The sequence below is a fragment of the Giraffa tippelskirchi genome, chromosome 10, assembly GCF_054371585.1.
Source record: "Giraffa tippelskirchi isolate mGirTip1 chromosome 10, T2T-mGirTip1v1.2.pri, whole genome shotgun sequence".
NCBI lineage: Eukaryota > Metazoa > Chordata > Mammalia > Artiodactyla > Giraffidae > Giraffa > Giraffa tippelskirchi.
Window position 1 is genome coordinate 136,865,935 of NC_137284.1, and position 18,904 is coordinate 136,884,838.

At 38.2% G+C, this 18,904-nt stretch overlaps 1 protein-coding gene across 13 annotated transcripts in view; it reads left to right on the forward strand.

The window, feature by feature from the left end:
- AHCYL2 (adenosylhomocysteinase like 2) overlaps positions 1-18,904 on the forward strand; it is a 192,344-nt gene that overhangs the window by 45,717 nt on the left and 127,723 nt on the right. For 2 of the 13 annotated variants that reach the window (XM_081531300.1, XM_081531299.1), the window contains exon 1: positions 7,398-7,544. The exons of the other annotated variants lie outside the window; for them this stretch is intronic. The gene's annotated coding sequence lies outside the window, so the exon portion shown is untranslated. Of the gene's footprint in view, positions 1-7,397; positions 7,545-18,904 lie in introns of those variants that run through there. 13 annotated transcript variants of the gene reach the window in all.

Consider the following 18,904-nt stretch of genomic DNA (forward strand, 5'->3'; position numbering starts at 1 on the left):
GAGTCCCTTGGACTGCAAGGAGATCCAACCAGTCCATTCTAAAGGAGATCAGTCCTGAGTATTCATTGGAAGGACTGATGTTGAAGCTGAAACTCCAATATTTTGGCCACCTGATGCGAAGAGCTGATTCATATGAAAAGACCTTGATGTTGGGAAAGATTGAAGGCAGGAGGAGAAGGGGACGACAGGATGAGATGGTTAGATGGCATCACTGACTCGATGGACATGGGTTTGGGTGGACTGTGGGAGTTGGTGATGGACAGGGAGGCCTGGCGTGCTGCGGTTCATGGGGTCGCAAAGAGTTGGACACGACTGAGCGACTGAACTGAACTGAACTATATAAATCAGTTTAGGCTAGGTTAGGTTGTGGTGACAAATAATTCCCCAATTTCAGTGGCTTTATAATAACAAGAGATTATTATTTGCTCACACTGCATATCTGTCATGTGGCTCTGTTCCAGAACCAAGGCTAGAGATGCAGCTCTTATCTGAGATGTTGCCCTTGTGGTAGAGGAAAATGAGACTTGATAGAACCATACATTTCTCTGAAAGCTTCTGTTCAGAAGTAGAATGTATCATTTACTCACTGATAATGAGTGATATATCCAGATAGTTGCTGCTGCTGCTGCTGCTAAGTCGCTTAAGTCGTGTCCGATTCTGTGCAACCCCATAGACGGCAGCCTACCAGACTCCTCCATCCCTGGGATTTTCCAGGCGAGAGTACTGAAGTGGGTTGCCATTGCCTTCTCCATATCCAGATAGAGTTACCCTAATAAAAAATCTGTCCATTATGTTATCTAGGGGACTTCACAGGTGTCTCAGTGGGTAAAGAATCCACCCACTATTCAGGAGATGCAGGAAACACCAGTTCGATTCCTGGGTCAAGCAGATCCCTTGGAGGAGGGCATGACAACCCATTCCAGTATTCTTGCCTGGAGAATCCCATGGACAGAGGAGCCTGGTGGGTTACTGTCCATGGGTCGCCATAGAGTTGGACATGACTGAAGCGACTGAGCATGCAAACATGCACAGCATGAATGTATTATTTATGTTGTGAAGATATAGTAAAATATGGTATGTGCTTAGTTGCTCGGTTATGTCTGACTCTTTGAGACCCCATGGAATGTAGCCCACCACGCTCCTCTGTCCATGAGGTTCTCCAGGCAAGAATACTGGAGTGGGTAACCATTCTCTTTTCCAGAGGATCTTCCAAACCCAGGTATCGAACCCAAGTCTCCTGCATTGCAGGCGGATTCTTTCCCGTCTGAGCCTATGTAATAATATTCAGCCATCAGAAACTATGTGCACAAGTTTACTTAATAAGAAAGGGAAATGATTATTAAGTTTTAAGTGAAAACAAAAAGTGGGTTATAAAGTAGCATGAGCAGAAAATATCAGTTTAATTTAAAATATCAATTTAGTTTAAAGGGAGGGAAGGAGAGATGGAGAGAAAGAGAGTGTGTGTGTGTGTGTGTGTGTGCGCCCTCCAGTTTAGTTCACTTTAGCCTGATTAGATTTGAATGGTAGTGGATAATACTTTGGAGGTGGGGGTGAGGCTAATACAAAGACGAAGAGAATAGTCAGGCTGTTGTGGTTATCTAAGTAAGAGAGGATAAGGGCCTTACCTAAGACAGGAAATAGCAAGAGGAACCATAATAAGAGAAATAGTAAGATGATAGAAATGATGGAATTTGGTGACATATGTGTGTTGAGGTGGATGCTCTGTGTTATGAGAGGATGATACGTTTTTTAGTCTTGTATAATTGAATAAATGGTAGTAACACTTTCTGTTTATTTCATAGTCCTTTAAACATAAGAGAATAAGCACTGAAAGTATCAAATTATCTGTTTTAAGAAAAAATTGATGAGGGAAATGTCTAGAGAGAGTGAAAATGAGAAATAATTTCTTTTGAAGACTTTTTAGACAAATTTGCTGTTCCAGTCTACTCCCCTTTTATTCTAAGTTGTAATTTAAATTGGTAATTTCCAAGTATAAATTTTGGCAGTTGTGGGATGATTTTTAAATCCCTATGCTATCTTGAGGATCTTGTTTTCACCAGCTTAACCCTAAAGAAATTCAGCTTGACCAGAGTATTTATGATATAACCAGGTAGAAAGATCTATATATTATAAAACTATAACTTTAGGGTGTTCCCAGGCAGTCCTGTGGTTAAGATTCTGTGCTTCCACTGTAGGGGTTTCAGGTTCCATCCCTGGTCTGGGAAGTTCCTCATGCTAAAGTGGGGGAAAATGGTATAATTTTGAAGGAGGCATTAGGGAGTTTTGGTAGGATTTATGCATCTTTAGAGACATCGTTAATGCTGGGCTTCAGTCTTTCATTTGTTTAAATAGAACAAACAAATAAAAAGGAGCTTGAGTATTGCTTCATGTGCTGAGTTTCTCTTTTAGTAGGATGTTCTAGCTTTTGGAATATAAATAGACCCCTCCTCTTTAATAATTTTATTGAAAGAAAATTTTATACTATGAAGTTCATTCACTTAAGGTATACAGTTCAGTGCTTTTGTATATTTACAGAGGTGTATGACCAATCACTTTGAGAACATTTTCTGTATCCCCAAAAGAAACCTCATAGTAGTTATTCCCTACTCCTCCCACTACACTCCCATGCCATCTCCAGGCAACCGTTAATCTATTTTCTGTGTCTATAGATTTGCCAGTTCTGGACATTTCATATAAGTGAAACACTTACAATATGTTGTATACTTAAAATATGAGTAGACTTCTTAATTTTTAAAGTTTTTCCCTTCCTAAATGATTTCTTTTGTGTCCCATATTTTTAGAGGTCACTTTAAAGTTTATGATATTTATAGCTCTATCTTGTGTGATAAATTGACTTGATTCTTAATTTATATTTGTATCCTATCATTTAATACAATGCTTTGTACATTGTATATAGCAAATAAATAATTAGTAGATTACATGGATTTTTTTTATGGAGATTAAAAGATATATTTTGTGGATAATTGTCCTAGTGTCTGAATTTCATTTACTATTGCTTATTTCCATTTTCTCCCCTGACTGTTCACTTTCTAGCTGAATAGTGTTTTTACTTACACTACTGATGAAAAGTGTTTTACTCAGGTCCTCTTTATTCCTGCAGAATAAATTATACAGTACTTGGTAGAAGTCAGTAGTTTACTGAAAAGAAGATGAAGCTCATTAGGAGACTACTAGGTATATCTTAACACTTCATTTTTCATTTCCCTTAGACCTTTCCTCAGTGTATAATCTGGATGACCCTGATTAAAAGATTCTGCCTTCCAAATGTAATGTCAGTTGTGTTTAGAACTGCCTTAGTATGCCTGCTTGAATGGTGTCCTCTTCCATTAACCACTAGAGCACAAAGAGATTCAGATAGGATAGTATATACATACATTCCTTTATTTATTTTTTCATAAATTCCTTTAGTTACAATCTTCTTAGTGCAAATAACCTTGGATCTATGAATGCTTTGTCCTGTCTGTGATAAAAGGCAGAATTTTTTTTTTCTTTTTTATCTTTTTGAATTTTGCTTCCTGTTGCCTTTGTTTTTGTTTTCCTTGTCATATGTTTCACATTTGACAGAAGACAAAAAGGACACTAAAGATTCCTAGTCAAGTGCCAGATAGAATTTAATAAATGCTATTTTAAATCCAGTAGCTGAGCTTGTGAAAAACAAAATAAAATCCTCAGTGGGAAAAGTGAAGAGGGTATTTAAAACCAAAGTTGTAGGTACATACGCTAAAGTTATGGCTGCCCTAGGTAAGTAAAAGGTTTCAGTTTTAACGGCCATACAGGAAAAAGGGACTTTCCTGATTCCCTCCATAAAGCTAGTTCCTCAAAAGTTTGCCATGTTGTTGAAACGCTGATATAGAATAAACATTCTCCAGTGATATAGATGTCAAGGAAGTTTATCCACACTGTATGAGCTCTGAGAATTTGTTACCATGAACTTCTCCTGTTGTAACCTTGGTTTAGAGTGTCCCTTTTTCTCTACAGTTTGGGGAACCCAAAGCCGAGAAATTAATGTATAAAGTAGTCCTGAATTAGTGACAGTCCCATAATATCAGGATGAAGCAAATGTAAAACTTCTCTATAGGAATATCTTCGGTGTAGACCACACAGGATTCCCACAGCTAAAGGTGTCCTACAGATTTTTTCTTTTTTTGAAAAATGGAACTTAAAAAAATATAGTTGTTGAAATTTAAAACTCAATGGACAATGCCAGTGGTAGAATGGATAAATTGTATATTCATGCAATGGAATACTGTAAAGCAATGGAAATGAATAAATTGCTGCCATGTATAAGATCATTGGTTGAATAATGATAACGCTGAATGAGGGAAGCCAGACAAAGAGTACATACTATATGATTTTATTTATATACAGCTAAAAACCAGACTCTTGAGAGTCCCTTGGACTGCAAGGAGATCCAACCAGTCCATCCTAAAGGAAATCAGTCCTGGGTGTTCCTTGGAAGGACTGATGTTGAGGCTGAAGCTCCAATACTTTGGCCACCTCATGCGAAGAATTGAGTCATTGGAAAAGACCCTGAGGCTGGGAAGGATTAGGGGTAGGAGGAGAAGGGGACAACAGAAGATGAGATGGCTGGATGGCATCACCGACTCGATGGACATGAGTTTGGGTAAACTTCGGGAGTTGGTGATGAACAGGGAGGCCTGGCGTGCTGCGGTTCATGGGGTCGCAAAGAGTTGGACACGACTGAGCTACTGAACTGAACTGACCTGAAAAACCCTAACGTATATTAGAAGTCATGAATCAATCTTTGAGGAAGAGGGATGTTTCTGGAGTGCCAGTAACATTACATTTCCTGACCTTGGTGGTTGTTACATGACTGTCTCACTTTGTGATAATTTATGAGGTTATGATTTGTATACTTGTTCAATCTAAAATAAAGCAGGAATCAAAAATGTGATAAATATCATAGAAAAGATAGGAAAAATTAAAAGCACAGTAAAAGGTAGTAGATATAAGTTCAAATGCATCAGTAATCTACTAAAGTATATGAATTACACTTGCCAGTTAAAAGACAGATTGTCTGTTATATCATGTTTCCAAGATGGTTGACATGTGTACCATCCTCCCACCTACAGGTGGAGTTTATTCCTCCATTTATCTTGAATCTGGGGTGGCTTTTGTGACATGCTTGAGCAATAGAATATGCCAGAAGTGACATCCTTGGACTTTCAAGGCTAGGACATGAGAAACTTTGCAGCTTCTATCTAGCCTTTTTGAAAATTCTTTTTTTGAATGTTCTCCCATGGAATACTCATCTGGGGACCTAGCTATCATGCTTTGAGAAGCCCAAGCCAGATGGAGAGGCACAACTGAATTCCCAGCCAACTGCCAGCATCAACTGCTAGCCATGTGAGTGAGTTAAGGAATCATCTTGGATATTCTAGTCCCAGCAGACATCATATGGAGAAAAACCCAGATGCCAGGCATATGGACCTAGTCTAGTCATCATCATCAGCCATTAGAGTCACCCTACCTGAGGTCCCAGAGGTCACAGAGCAAACATAAGCCCTTCCTACTATACCTTGTCTGAATTCCTGACCCTCAGAATTATGAGCATAATAAAGTGGTTGTAGTTCTGTGCCAGTAGACTTTGGGGTAGTTTGTTTATAACAATAGATAATTGAAATAGAATTTGGTACCTAGAAGTGAAGTGCTGTTATAACCTAAAATATGGATTGGCTTTGGGACTTAGCAGTAGGCAGAGGCTGGAGGGACCTTAAGGAGACTGTTGGTGAAGTTTTGAAAAACAGAAAAGTATTGCTAGAGGCTGGATAAAAAGGAAACTTTGTTATGTGGTGATGGTGGTACAAGGTTTATTAACACTGACACGTGTGGGAGCATGGAAGATAGAAAATGTATTTAATAAATTCATTTTATCTAAGAAGTTTTCTAGATAGAAGGTTGAAAAGTGTTACTTAACTTCTCATGATAAGGTGAAAATACAGAGATGAATGAGCTAAAAACTGAACTACTCAGTTTTCAAGCAGAACTTAAGAGGGAAAATATTTCTAACCCAAGCTCTGTCATGTTAGGAAATAAAACTTTTTCTCATCCCTAGTTGCTCCAGATAGCCAATGATTTCTAAAGAAATGGCTTCAAAGCAAAGATTAAATTAAACACAATGCCAATAAAACATCACCTCAAAGTAAAGATCTCAAGGATGCATCTGTAAATCCCTTTGTTAGTAGGACTTCTGAAAGATTTAAGGCAGTGCCTCATAGAACTTTTCAGCTACAAAAAAAAAAAAAATGTCTAAAGATCTAAAAGGAATAATACATCCTAGATTCTCTTAATTAAACAATAGGGCTTCTAAGAATTTTAAGGGTATTTTCTTACAGTTCAGTTCAGTTCAGTTCAGTTGCTCAGTCATGTCCGACTCTTTGCGACCCCATGAATCGCAGCACACCAGGCCTCCCTGTCCACCACCAACTCCCGGAGTTTACCCAAACTCATGTCCATCAAGTCGGTGATGCCATCCAGCCATCTCATCCTCTGTCGTCCCCTTCTCCTCCTGCCCCCAGTCCTTCCCAGCATCAGGGTCTTTTCCAATGAGTCAATTCTTCGCATGAGGTGGCCCAAGTATTGGAGTTTCAGCTTCAACATCAGTCCTTCCAATGAACACCCAGGATTGATCTCCTTTAGGATGGATTGATTGGATCTCCTTGCAGTCCAAGGGACTCTCAAGAGTCTTCTCCAACACCACAGTTCAAAAGCATCAATTCTTTGGTGCTCAGCTTTCTTCACAGTCCGACTCTCACATCCATGCATGACTACTGGAAAAACCATAGCCTTGACTAGACGGACCTTTGTTGGCAAAGTAATATCTCTGCTTTTTACAGTAGCCTCACATAAAAATTAAAATAGAGAAAATGAGTATAGCTGTCTATTGAAGTGAACTTCCTATAAGAGTCATAGGAAATCTGCAGAGTTTTTTAATAAACTGTATATACTGATTATAGTAGCTTCAGCATGGAGTAAAAGGAGCAGAGACAATAAAAAATGAAAATAGGCCTTTGAACTTCCCAAATATCTACAGGCAGGAAGCAGGGTAAGGAGGCTACTCCACTGCAGATATTAACCATCTCTTATGTAAAAGGAAGGATGACTCAGGGTGGAGCCAAATTTTGAAGAATTACTCTCAGGGAATAAGACTGGGCTGTAACCAAGAAACTGGTGATACTTGATTAATTTTCACAATTGCTGTGGAAAAAAAAATAACTGCTATGTATCTCCTGTTCCTTCTTCCTTTTCTTCATATTTTGAATGAGAGTGTCTATTGTGGTTTTCCTGAGTCAGTCTCCTTATTGTGCAATTATATGTTGGGTGTGTGGGAGCAGATAATTTGTCTCTTTATTCAGATCAAGAGGAATTATACTCCAGTAGCTGTACCTGAGGAACTGCATCTGAGGAACCTCAATCACACCTGGACCTGAATTAGATATCAAGATTCTGGACATCAAGCTGATGCCATAATCAGATGAGACTTTTGGAGGTCTTAGGAGAGGGTGAGTGTATTTTGCATGTGGGAGGGATTTGTTGGGGCCAGAGGGTGGTTTGTGGTAACTTTGTCTCCAAAATGGCCTTCATCAATCTCTTCCCCTCTTGCCATTCAGAGGTGAAGTCTATTTCTCTCCTCCTCTTGAATCTGGGATGGCCTTAGTGGCTTGTGTGACCAATTGAATGGGACTTGCAAGACTAAGTCATAAGAAGGCGAGCAGCTTCTGCCTTTGTATGCCTCTTAGAATACTTGCTCTCAGAACCAGCCACCATGCTATGAGAAGCCCAAGTCAAATGGAGAGGACATGTGTAGGCGCTGGTTGATAGCCCCAGTGAGCTACCAGCAAACAACCAGCATCAACTAACTATCAGTCATGTGAGTGTGTGAAGGAATCACATTGGACAGTCCAGCCCTAGCAAACATCACCTGGAGGGAAGATCTGAGGTCCCAGCCAAATAGCTCCTCTTGAGACATCCCGGCCATCTTCATCCATTCAAGTCATCCATCCCATCTGAGGTTCCAGACATTGTGGATCAGAGACACTTTGTCTCTGCTGTGCCCTAGTAGAATTTCTGGCCTACAGAATCATAATAAATAATCATCATTTCCCATTGTTTGGGAATAGTTTTTTTTTTATTGCAGTAATAGATGATTGAAACATTGTCATATTAAATAGAAAATAATCTATCTCTGTGCAGTTTATAGGAGGCATGCTTAATAAAATATAAGGAATCAGAGAGATTGAAAGTAAAAGTATGGAAAAACATTTTCTAAAAGAAAGCTAGTACAGCAGGGTAATAGTAGGCAAAATTAACTTGAAGGTAAAAATTATCATTATAGTTAAAAATCATCATAAGATATTACAAGGAGGCTATTCTAACTCCAGATCAGTATGCATTCAATAGTATGGCCTCAAAATTTATATAGGTAGAATAGAGATAGAATATTAAATATATAGAAAGAATGAATATAGGAAGAAAATTATAGAAATTACAAGAAAAAGATGGATCTATAAAGAACATCTTTTTCAATAATTGGTCAAACTGACAAATTTGAGAAGAGTTGAAAAATAACAAGTTAGATTTGGTGGGCCTCTACAGAGCCCCACATCTAACACATGAGAATATACTTTCTTTTTAAGTAACTTTAAAAAAAATTGAACGCATACTGAATTTGTACAGCAAGTCTCAACAAAACCAGTGAATGGTATTATGCAGACTATGTTCTTTTACTCCAGTTGCTATTGAAATTAAACCAAAAGATGTTCAAAGTATCTTTATTTGGAAATTTAAATGCATGCCTTGAATAACTCAGATCAAAGAAGAAATAATAATAGAAATTAGAAATAAAACTAACTTATCAAAACTGACTCTGGAAGGAATAAAAACTTGAATAAATCTATATTCATTAGACATATTGAATTATAAATAAATATCTACCTACTAGAAAAGAGACACATATGAAATTTTTTATAGTTTTATAGAAGTGTAATTGACAAACAATAAACTAAACATACTTAAAAAGTATACAGCTTGAAAAGTTTTGACATTGGTATTCAACCATGAAACTGGTATCACAGTTAAGTTAAAGACTATATTAAGTTAAAGAATATATCACTTCTTAAGTCTTCTGCTCCTTCCTACTACCTCACCTCATCTCTAGGCAATCAATGATCTGCTTTATGTTATAATAGGTAAGTTTGCATTTTCTAGAATTTTATTAAATGTAACCATACAATATATACTCTTTTGTGAGGGTGGGGGATATTATACTTCATTCACTTAGCATTATTGTTTTGAGATTCATTCATATTGTTAGTGGTCAGAGGCTTGTTCCTTTTTATTGCTTAGTAGTATTCCATTGTATGGCTAGAAAAAGCTTTAAGCTTTGTTTTTCACTTGTTGACAGACACTTGGGATATTTCCAGGTTGGGGTGATTATAAATAATGCTTCTGTGAACATCTGTGTAGAAGTGTTTGTAGACATATGCTTTCATTCCTCTTTGTTAAATATCTAGTTGGATCATATTAGTGTATGTTTAAGAAACTGCAAAGTGGTTTTGCCATTTTATAGTCTCACTGGCAGTGTTTTGAGTTCCTCCACATCCTTGTCAACATTTGGTATCAGAAGTCTTTATTTTTAGCCATTCTAAGTGTATGTGGGGCTTCCCTGGTAGCTCAGCTGGTAAATAATACACCTGCATTCCAGGAGACCCCAGCTCGATTTCCGGGTTAGAAGATCCCCTGGAGAAGGGATAGGCTTTCCACTCCAGTATTCTTGCCTGGAGAATCCCTGTGGACAAAGTAGCCTGGCAGGCTACAGTCCATGGGGTCGCAAAGAGTTGGACACACCTGAGTGACTAGGCACAATAAGTGTATATAGCATACAGTTGGATTTGCTTTAATTCATTTGACAGTCTATTTTTGGGGTTTTTTTTTTAACTTTTTATTTTGTACTGGGGTACAGCTGATTAACAATGTTGTGATAGTTTCAGGTGAACAACAAAGGGACTCAGCCGTCCATATACATTTATCCAGACAGTCTGTTTTTTGGTTGCCTTTTTTGAACCACTTATGTTTAAACCCATTTTTTGATATGGTTAGATTTAAATCTACTATCTTGCTGTTTGTTTTCTATATGTTTCATTTGTTCTAGTTCCATTTTTTTCTTTCTGTCATATTTTGCATTAATTATGTTTTATCATTCTATTTTTGTTGTAATAGTTGTTTAAAATTTGACTTACAGTATACGTCTTCATCTTATCACAGTTTGCCTTTAAATGATGTTTTCCTTGTGTTCCCCCCTACAGTATAAAAAGTTTACAACAAACTAAAAAAGTTAAAAGTTTACAATGGTTCTTATACAATAGAAGATAAACTCCCCTTTCTTCCCTCTCAGGCCTTTATGCAATTTTTGTCATATGTTTTCTCCGTATGAACCCCATGCCTTCTAATGATTATTTTTATATCAATAATAAACTATCTTAGAAAGAGATCTAAATAATAAGAAAAAACTTCATAAAATATCCATGCGTTATTCTTTCTGATGCTCTTCATTTCTTTGTGTGGATTGAAATTTTCATCTGGTATAGTCTTTCTACTTAAAGGGTATATTTTAACATTTCTTCTAGTGTGCCCTACTGTTAATTAATTCTTTTGTGTATCAGAAAATGTTTTTATTTCACCTTCATTTTTGAAAGATATTTTTTGCTGACTATGGAATTGAAGGTTGACAGTTTTCTTTTTTTCGTTAAAGCTGTTTCTTCACTGTTGACTTGCACCATTTCTGATGAGAAATCTTTTCCCATCCTTATATTTGTTTCTCTTTTTTTCTGACTGCTTTTTAAGATTGGTTTTTTACCAGTGGTTTGGACAATTTGATTAATATGTTACTGATTTCGTTGTCCTTGTGTTCTCATTCTTGGGGTCCATTGAGCATCTTGGACCTATAGATATATTGTTTTTATCAAATTTGAAAAATTTGGCCATTATTATTTTAAAAATATTTTTCTGTCCTTTTTCCCTCTCCTTCAGGAAATTCAAATTACATGTATATTAAGCTGCTTAAAGGGTTACACTCACTGATGGTCTTTTTCACCCTTTTTTCCTCTCTAGTTCACTTGGATAGTTTCTTTTGTTGTGTCTTCAAGTTCACTCATCTCTTAATTTGGTTTTGTCACATCTTCTGTTAATTCTATCCAGTGAGTTTTTCATCTCATAGTTTCTATCAGTGGAAGTTTGATGTAGACCTTTAAAAAATCTCTCTCATATTTCTACATAGTTTTTTTGAGTATAGAATACAGGTATAATAACTGTTTTAATCCCCTTGTCTGCTATTAATAATTCTAACATTTGTGTCACTTCTGTGCTGGTTTCAGCTGATTGATTTTTCTCCTTTTTTTTTCTGGCATGCAGGGATCTTAGTTCCTAGACCAGGGATTGAACTCACACCCCCTGCAGTGGAAGTGCAGAGTCTTAACCATTGGACTGGCAAGAAAGTCCCAATTTTTCTCATTTTATAGGTCATATCTTCCTGATTCTTTACATGTCTGGTAAGCTTCCTTAGCTCTGGAGAAGGAAATGGCAACTCACTCCAGTATTGCCTGGGAAATCCCATAGACAGAGGAATCTGGTGGACTATAGCGTGGGGTCGCAAGAGTTGGATATGACTTAGCAACTACACCACCACCACCAAACTTGCTCAGGTTCCACTATGCTGTGCTCAGTTGTGTCTGACATTTTGTGACCCCGTGGACTGTAGCCCACCAAGATCCTCTGTCCGTGGGGTTTTCCCAGCAAGAATACTGGAGTGGGTTGCCATTTTCTCTTCCAGGGATCTTCCCAGCCCAGGTTTCAAACCCGAGTCTCTTGTGTCTACTCCACTGGCAGGCAGATTCTTTTCTTTACCACTAGCGCCACCTGGGAAGCCCCTTCTTATGTTCCAAACATGTGAATTTTACCTTGTTGAGTACTGAGTCTTTATCTTTGTTTTGTATGTATCACACTTAAGTTATTGACAGTTTGATCCTTTCTGGTCTTGCTTTTAAAATTTGTTAGGTAGAGCCAAAGCAGTTTTCCCTCTAGGGTAATTACTCTCTACACAGTACTCTATAAATTATGGGGTTTTCCACTCATCTGAATACTTAAGGAGATTCTGAACACTTGTCTCCAGAGTATTCTCTCTCTACAGCTCTCTCTTTTCTAGCACTCTGTCCTGCCAAGTCTCAACTTCATCTCCTAAACTAAGTTAGTCTGCTGAGCTCCCTGACTGACCTGAAAATAGTCTCAAAGAAGTAAGTTGAGGCATTCATAGAACTCAGCTTGCTTGTCTCTCGGGCATCACTGTCCTTTGTGTGATGAGCAGGGTCTTCAAGACATTTTGTGGTATATTTTTGTTCTTTTGTTTGTTCTTTGAGACAGATAGGGCAGTCTTTTACATGTTACCCCATATCGGGAGGAAATAGAAGTCCCCTATTTTTTATACTTCTTAATATACTTATAATGTTTTGTGATAAATATATAAGCCAAACAAGTATATTTGTCAAAGGTAAGGTAGTGATTAGAAACTATCAGACTTGGGTCAACATTAATTTATCAAACATTTTGGGAGACTAAAGCTTTATATTTTGGGTGTTCTTCAGGTAATTCCTCTTGCTTTGATTCTACTAGCATTCACTGGTTATTTTTAAAACAAAGAGATTTATTATGTTCTATGATTTTATGAATAGAGCAGTACTTCTTATACTACAGGCTCTGAGGCCTGAACTCATATCACTAACTTGTTTCATATTAGCTTCCAAATAGCATCAGGTGTTCATTTTTTACTTTGAAACCAGTTTACTAATCTGGTCTGATTTGATCTTGTGACCTTAGAAAAGAAACCTCCCAGGAATAGAATAAAAAGACATCCTGAGGCTTTAAAAAACAAAATGGAGATCCAAATAGTAAAGCTGTTTAAATATCTTTAAACTTGTCTACAGTGGAGTAATTTAGCCTGTTTAATGAGTTATTTAATTTGGATTATTGTTTTACTGGGAGTAACCTCAGATATGCAGATGATACCACCCTTATGGCAGAAAGTGAAGAAGAACTAAAGAACCTCTTGATGAAAGTGACAGAGGAGAGTGAAAAAGTTGGCTTAAAGCTCAACATTCAGAAAACTAAGATCATAGTATCCAGTCCCATCACTTCATGTCAAATAGATGAGGAAACAGTGGCTGACTTTATTTTTTGGGGCTCCAAAATCACTGCAGATGGTGATTGCAGCCATGAAATTAAAAGACGCTTACTCCTCGCAAGGAAAGTTGTGACCAACCTAGAGAGCACATAGTTTTGGAAGTTTTGGCCACAGCAATCAGAGCAGAAAAAGAAATAAAAGGAATACAGATAGGAAAAGAAGACGCAAAACTCTCACTGTTTGCAGATGACATGATCCTCTACATAGAAAACCCTAAAGATTCTACCAGAAAATTACTAGAGCTAATCAATGAATATAGTAAAGTTGCAGGATATAAAATTAACACACAGAAATCCCTTGCATTCCTATACTCCAATAATGAGAAAACAGAAAGAGAAATTAAGGAAACAATACCATTCAACATTGCAACAAAAAGAATAAAATACTTAGGAATATATCTACCTAAAGAAACAAAAGACTTATATATAGAAAATTATAAAACACTGATGAAAGAAATCAAAGAGGACACAAACAGATGGAGAAATATACCGTGTTCATGGATTGGAAGAATTAATATAGTGAAAATGAGTATACTACCCAAAGCAATCTATAGATTCAATGCAATCCCTATCAAGCTACCAATGGTATTTTTCACAGAACTAGAACAAATCATTTCACAGTTTATGGAAATATAAGAAACCTCGAATAGCCAAAGCAATCTTGAGAAAGAAGAAAGGAACTGGAGCAATCAACCTGCCAGACTTCAGGCTCTACTACAAAGCCACAGTCATCAGGACAGTATGGTACTGGCACAAAGATAGAAATATAGATCAATGGAACAAAATAGAAAGCCCAGAGATAAACTCACGCACCTATGGACACCTTATCTTCAACAAAGGAAGCAAGAATATACAATGGAGAAAAGACAATCTCTTTAACAAGTGGTGCTGGGAAAACTGGTCAACCACTTGTGAAAGACTGAAACTAGAACACTTCCTAACACCGTACACAAAAATAAACTCAAAATGGATTAAAGATCTAAATGTAAGACCAGAAACTATAAAACTCCTAGAGGAAAACATAGGCAAAACACTCTCCGACATAAATCACAGCAGGATCCTCCATGACCCACCTCCCAGAATATTGGAAATAAAAGCAAAAATTAACAAATGGGACCTAATTAAAATTAAAAGCTTTTGCACAACAAAGGAAACTATAAGCAAGGTGAAAAGACAGCCTTCAGAATGGGAGAAAATAATAGCAAACGAAGCAACAGACAAACAATTAATCTCAAAAATATACAAGCAACTCCTGCAGCTCAATTCCAGAAAAATAAACGACCCAATCAAAAAATGGGCCAAAGAACTAAACAGACATTTCTCCAAAGAAGACATACAGATGGCTAACAAACACATGAAAAGATGCTCAACATCACTCATTATTAGAGAAATGCAAATCAAAACCACAATGAGGTACCATTTCACACCAGTCAGAATGGCTGCTATCCAAAGGTCTACAAGCAATAAATGCTGGAGAGGGTGTGGAGAAAAGGGAACCCTCTTACACTGTTGGTGGGAATGCAAACTAGTACAGCCACTATGGAGAACAGTGTGGAGATTCCTTAAAAAACTGGGAATAGAACTGCCATATGACCCAGCAATCCCACTGCTGGGCATACACACCAAGGAAACCAGAATTGAAAGAGACACGTGTACCCCAATGTTCATCGCAGCACTGTTTACAATAGCCAGGACATGGAAGCAACCTAGATGTCCATCAGCAGACGAATGGATAAGGAAGCTGTGGTACATATACACAATGGAATATTACTCAGCCATTAAAAGAAAGACATTTGAATCGGTTCTATTGAGATGGATGAAACTGGAGCCCATAATACAGAGTGAAGTAAGCCAGAAAGAAAAACACCAATACAGTATACTAATGCATATATATGGAATTTGAAAAATGGTAACGATAACCCTATATGTGAGACAGAATAAGAGACACAGATGCATAGAACAGTCTTATGGACTCTGAGGGAGAAGGTGAGGGTGGGACGTTCTGGGAGAATAGCATTGAAACATGTATATTATCATATGTGAAACAGAACACCATTCCATGTTCGATGCATGAGACAAATGCTCAGGGCTGGGGCAATGGAATGACCCAGAGGGATGGGATGGGGAGGGAGGTGGGAGGGGGGTCCAGGAAGGGGAACACATGTAAACCCATGGCTGATTCATGTCAGTGTATGGCAAAAAACTACTACAATATTGTAAAGTAATTAGCCCCCAACTAAAATAAATAAATTTATTTAAAAAAAAATAAAAATAAAAAGCAGAGACATTACTTTGTCAACAAAGGTCCGTCTAATCAAGCCTATGGTTTTTCCAGTGGTCATGTATGGATGTGAGAGTTGGACTATAAAGAAAGCTGAGTGCTGAAGAATTGATGCTTTTGAACTGTGGTGTTGGAGAAGACTCTTGAGAGTCCCTTGGACTGCAAGGAGATCCATCTAGTCCATCCTAAAGGAGATCGGTCCTGGGTGTTCATTGGAAGGACTGATGTTGAAGCTGAAACTCCAATACTTTGGCCACCTGATGCGAAGAGCTGACTCATTTGAAAAGACCCTGATGCTGGGAAAGATTGAAGGCAGGAGGAGAAGGGGACGACAGAGGATGAGATGGTTGGATGGCATCACCGACTCAATGGACATGGGTTTGGGTGGACTGTGGGAGTTGGTGATGGACAGGGAGGCCTGGCGTGCTGAGGTTCATGGGGTCACAAAGAGTCGGACATGACTGAGCAGCTGAACTGAACTGAATAATTTATTTTCAAGATTTCCTGTGTTCTAGCTGAATAGTTTAAGGGAATTGATAAGGACGTGAATTCTGTTGGTGGACCTAATGAAAGAAAGAAAAACAGGGGCTGGGGTTGATTTTGAGTAGAGAGTGATTCTGAAGTTGAGATGAAAGAGCTGGCCAGTCTTCTCAGAGAGGAAGTAGGGTCATCTGACAAAAGTGAGGAATAGGAAAATTCAGCTTCTAGTTGGAATAGAAGAAGCTTAGAATGTCTCTTTGGGTGGTTGTTCTGGAGCAGCGTTATTCTCACCTTCCTGGGGGTGAGAAATTCTCTTAGAGGATTCTAGGTTATCACTTTAACTCTTGCTTTCCCTCCACCCCCCATATTGAATATGCAATTGTTGATTAATTGAAAAGGAGTAGGAATGAAATTTTTTTAAAAATAAATTTTTGCCATAGCAGTAAAGTATATCAAGAAATAGACATTTCAGGGAATTCCCTAGCAGTCCAGTGATCAGGACTTGGTGCTTTTACTGCTGAGGGCCTGGGTTCAGTCCCTTGTTGGGGGACTAAGATCCCACAAGAAGCTGCGTGGCACGGACAAAAAAAAAACAAAAGAAAATTCACATCGTTAGTTTCTGAAGGTTTTTTTTGCAAACAGGAGTAGTGCAGTTTTTACTGTATCAGTTTATAGAATTACAGCTCTAGGAAGGTGGACACATTTCTTATTTCTTCCACAATTTTTTTTTTTTTTTTTGCTGTGCTGGGTCTTCGTTGCTTCACACGCTTTTCTCTAGTTGTGGCAAGTGGGGGCTACTCTCTAGTTGTGGTGTGTGGGCTTCTCATTGTGGAGCACAGGCTGTAGGGCGCACAGGCTTCAGTAGCTGTCGCACATGGCCTCGGTAGTTGTGGCTCCCGGGCTCTAGGGCACAGGCTCAGTAGTTGTGGTGCAGGAGCTTAGTTGCTCCATGGCATATGGGATCTTCCCAGATCAGGGATCGAAACCATGTCTCCTGCTTTGGCAGGCAAACTCTTTACCACTGAGGATACCAGGGAAGCCCCACAGTATTTTTATAAAGGTGAAATTCAGTTAAAATGCCTAGGAGTATCAAAGATTAGAAGACATGATATCTAGGAGTCCAGTGCTGCTCAAGGGTGAATGAGAGGGTGGGACAGCCAGCTCTAGGTGTTTGCATTTATATGTATATTTGTACATATGTATTTATAGCCAGCATTAGCTGTTTCAGGCTATAGTCTTCCCTTTCTTTCCTGTCTGTGTCCTCCTTGATATATTTATGTACACAGCCTTTCTTATGATGTATTATAAGTATATATGTATGTATTTACAGCTAGCATCAGCTGTGTTTAGGTTGCATTCTTTTCTTTCTCTCCCATCTGTGGTTTCTTTAAGTCATTCCTTCAAGAGCTCACCCAGATTTGTTTAACTGAATTAAACTTTGTTAGAATTAGGCAGAGTTCACTTCTTAGAGATGCCTAATGGAGAATTCACTGGGTAAAGAAATGAACAGTTCTCTGTGTCCTGAGATGACCAACTTTTCTACCCTGACCAGGAAGGATTATTTAGCCAAAGTCTTCCCATGGTGTCAGGGAACTGGGATTGAGGACTCTAACTTTGGCAAGTCTTAATGAAAAGGAAAAAAAATACAAAGGAAAGAATTTAGGTCCTTGGACTAAGTGCTAATCTCCCTCCAAAAGGAAATGTTTTTCCTGATCTTGCAGAGTCCATGTGATTCTTCATTTCTTTTTATAATTATGAGCAGTAATCCTCTCTCTTTAAACTAGGACACCCCCACCCATGAATTTTAAATTTTAGGTATATTAAACCAACTAATTTTAGAGCAGTGTTCTTTTAGGGTACAAATGAAAGAATTGAGGTTATGCAGTATAAAATGTTGAACTGTGAACTTCCAGATGTTCTAGTTGGATTTAGAAAAGACAGAAGAACCAGAGATCAAATTGCCAACATCCGCTGAATCATAGAAAAAGCAAGAGAATTCCAGAAAAAATCGACTTCTGCTTTATTGATTACACCAAAGCCTTTGTGTAGATCACAACAAACTGGAAAATTCTTCAAGAAATGGGAATACCAGACCATCTTACCTGCCTCCTGAGAAATCTGTATGCAGGTCAAGAAGCAACAGTTAGAACTGGACATGGAACAACAGACTGGTTCCAAATTGGAAAAGGAGTACGTCAAGGCTATATATTGTCACCCTGCTTATTTAACTTTTATGCAGAGTACATCGTGTGAAGTGCCGGGCTAAATGAAGCACAAGCTGGAATCAAGATTGCTGGGAGAAATATCAATAACCTCAGATAGGCAGATGACACCACCCTTATGGCAGAAAATGAAGAGGAACTACAGAACCTCTTGATGAAAATGAAAGAGGAGAGTGAAAAAGTTGGCTTAAAGCTCAACATTCAGAAAACTAAGATCATGGCATCTGGTCCCATCACTTCATGGGAAATAGATGGGGAAACAGTGGAAGCAGTGACAGACTTAATTTTCTTGGGCTCCAAAATCACTGCAGATGGTGACTGTAGCCATGAAATTAAAAGATGCTTACTCCTTGCAAGGAAAGTTAAGACCAACCTAGACAGCATATTAGAAAGCAGAGACGTTACTTTGCCGACAAAGTTCCGTCTAGTCAAAGCTATGGTTTTTCCAGTAGTCATGTATGGATGTGAGAGAGTTGGACTATAAAGAAAGCTGAGTGCTGAAGAATTGATGCTTTTGAACTGTCGTGTTGGAGAAGACTCTTGAGAGTCCCTTGGACTGCAAGGAGATCCAACCAGTCCATCCTAAAGGAAATCAGTCCTGAATATTCATTGGAAGGACTAATGCTGAAGCTGAAACTCCAATCCTTTG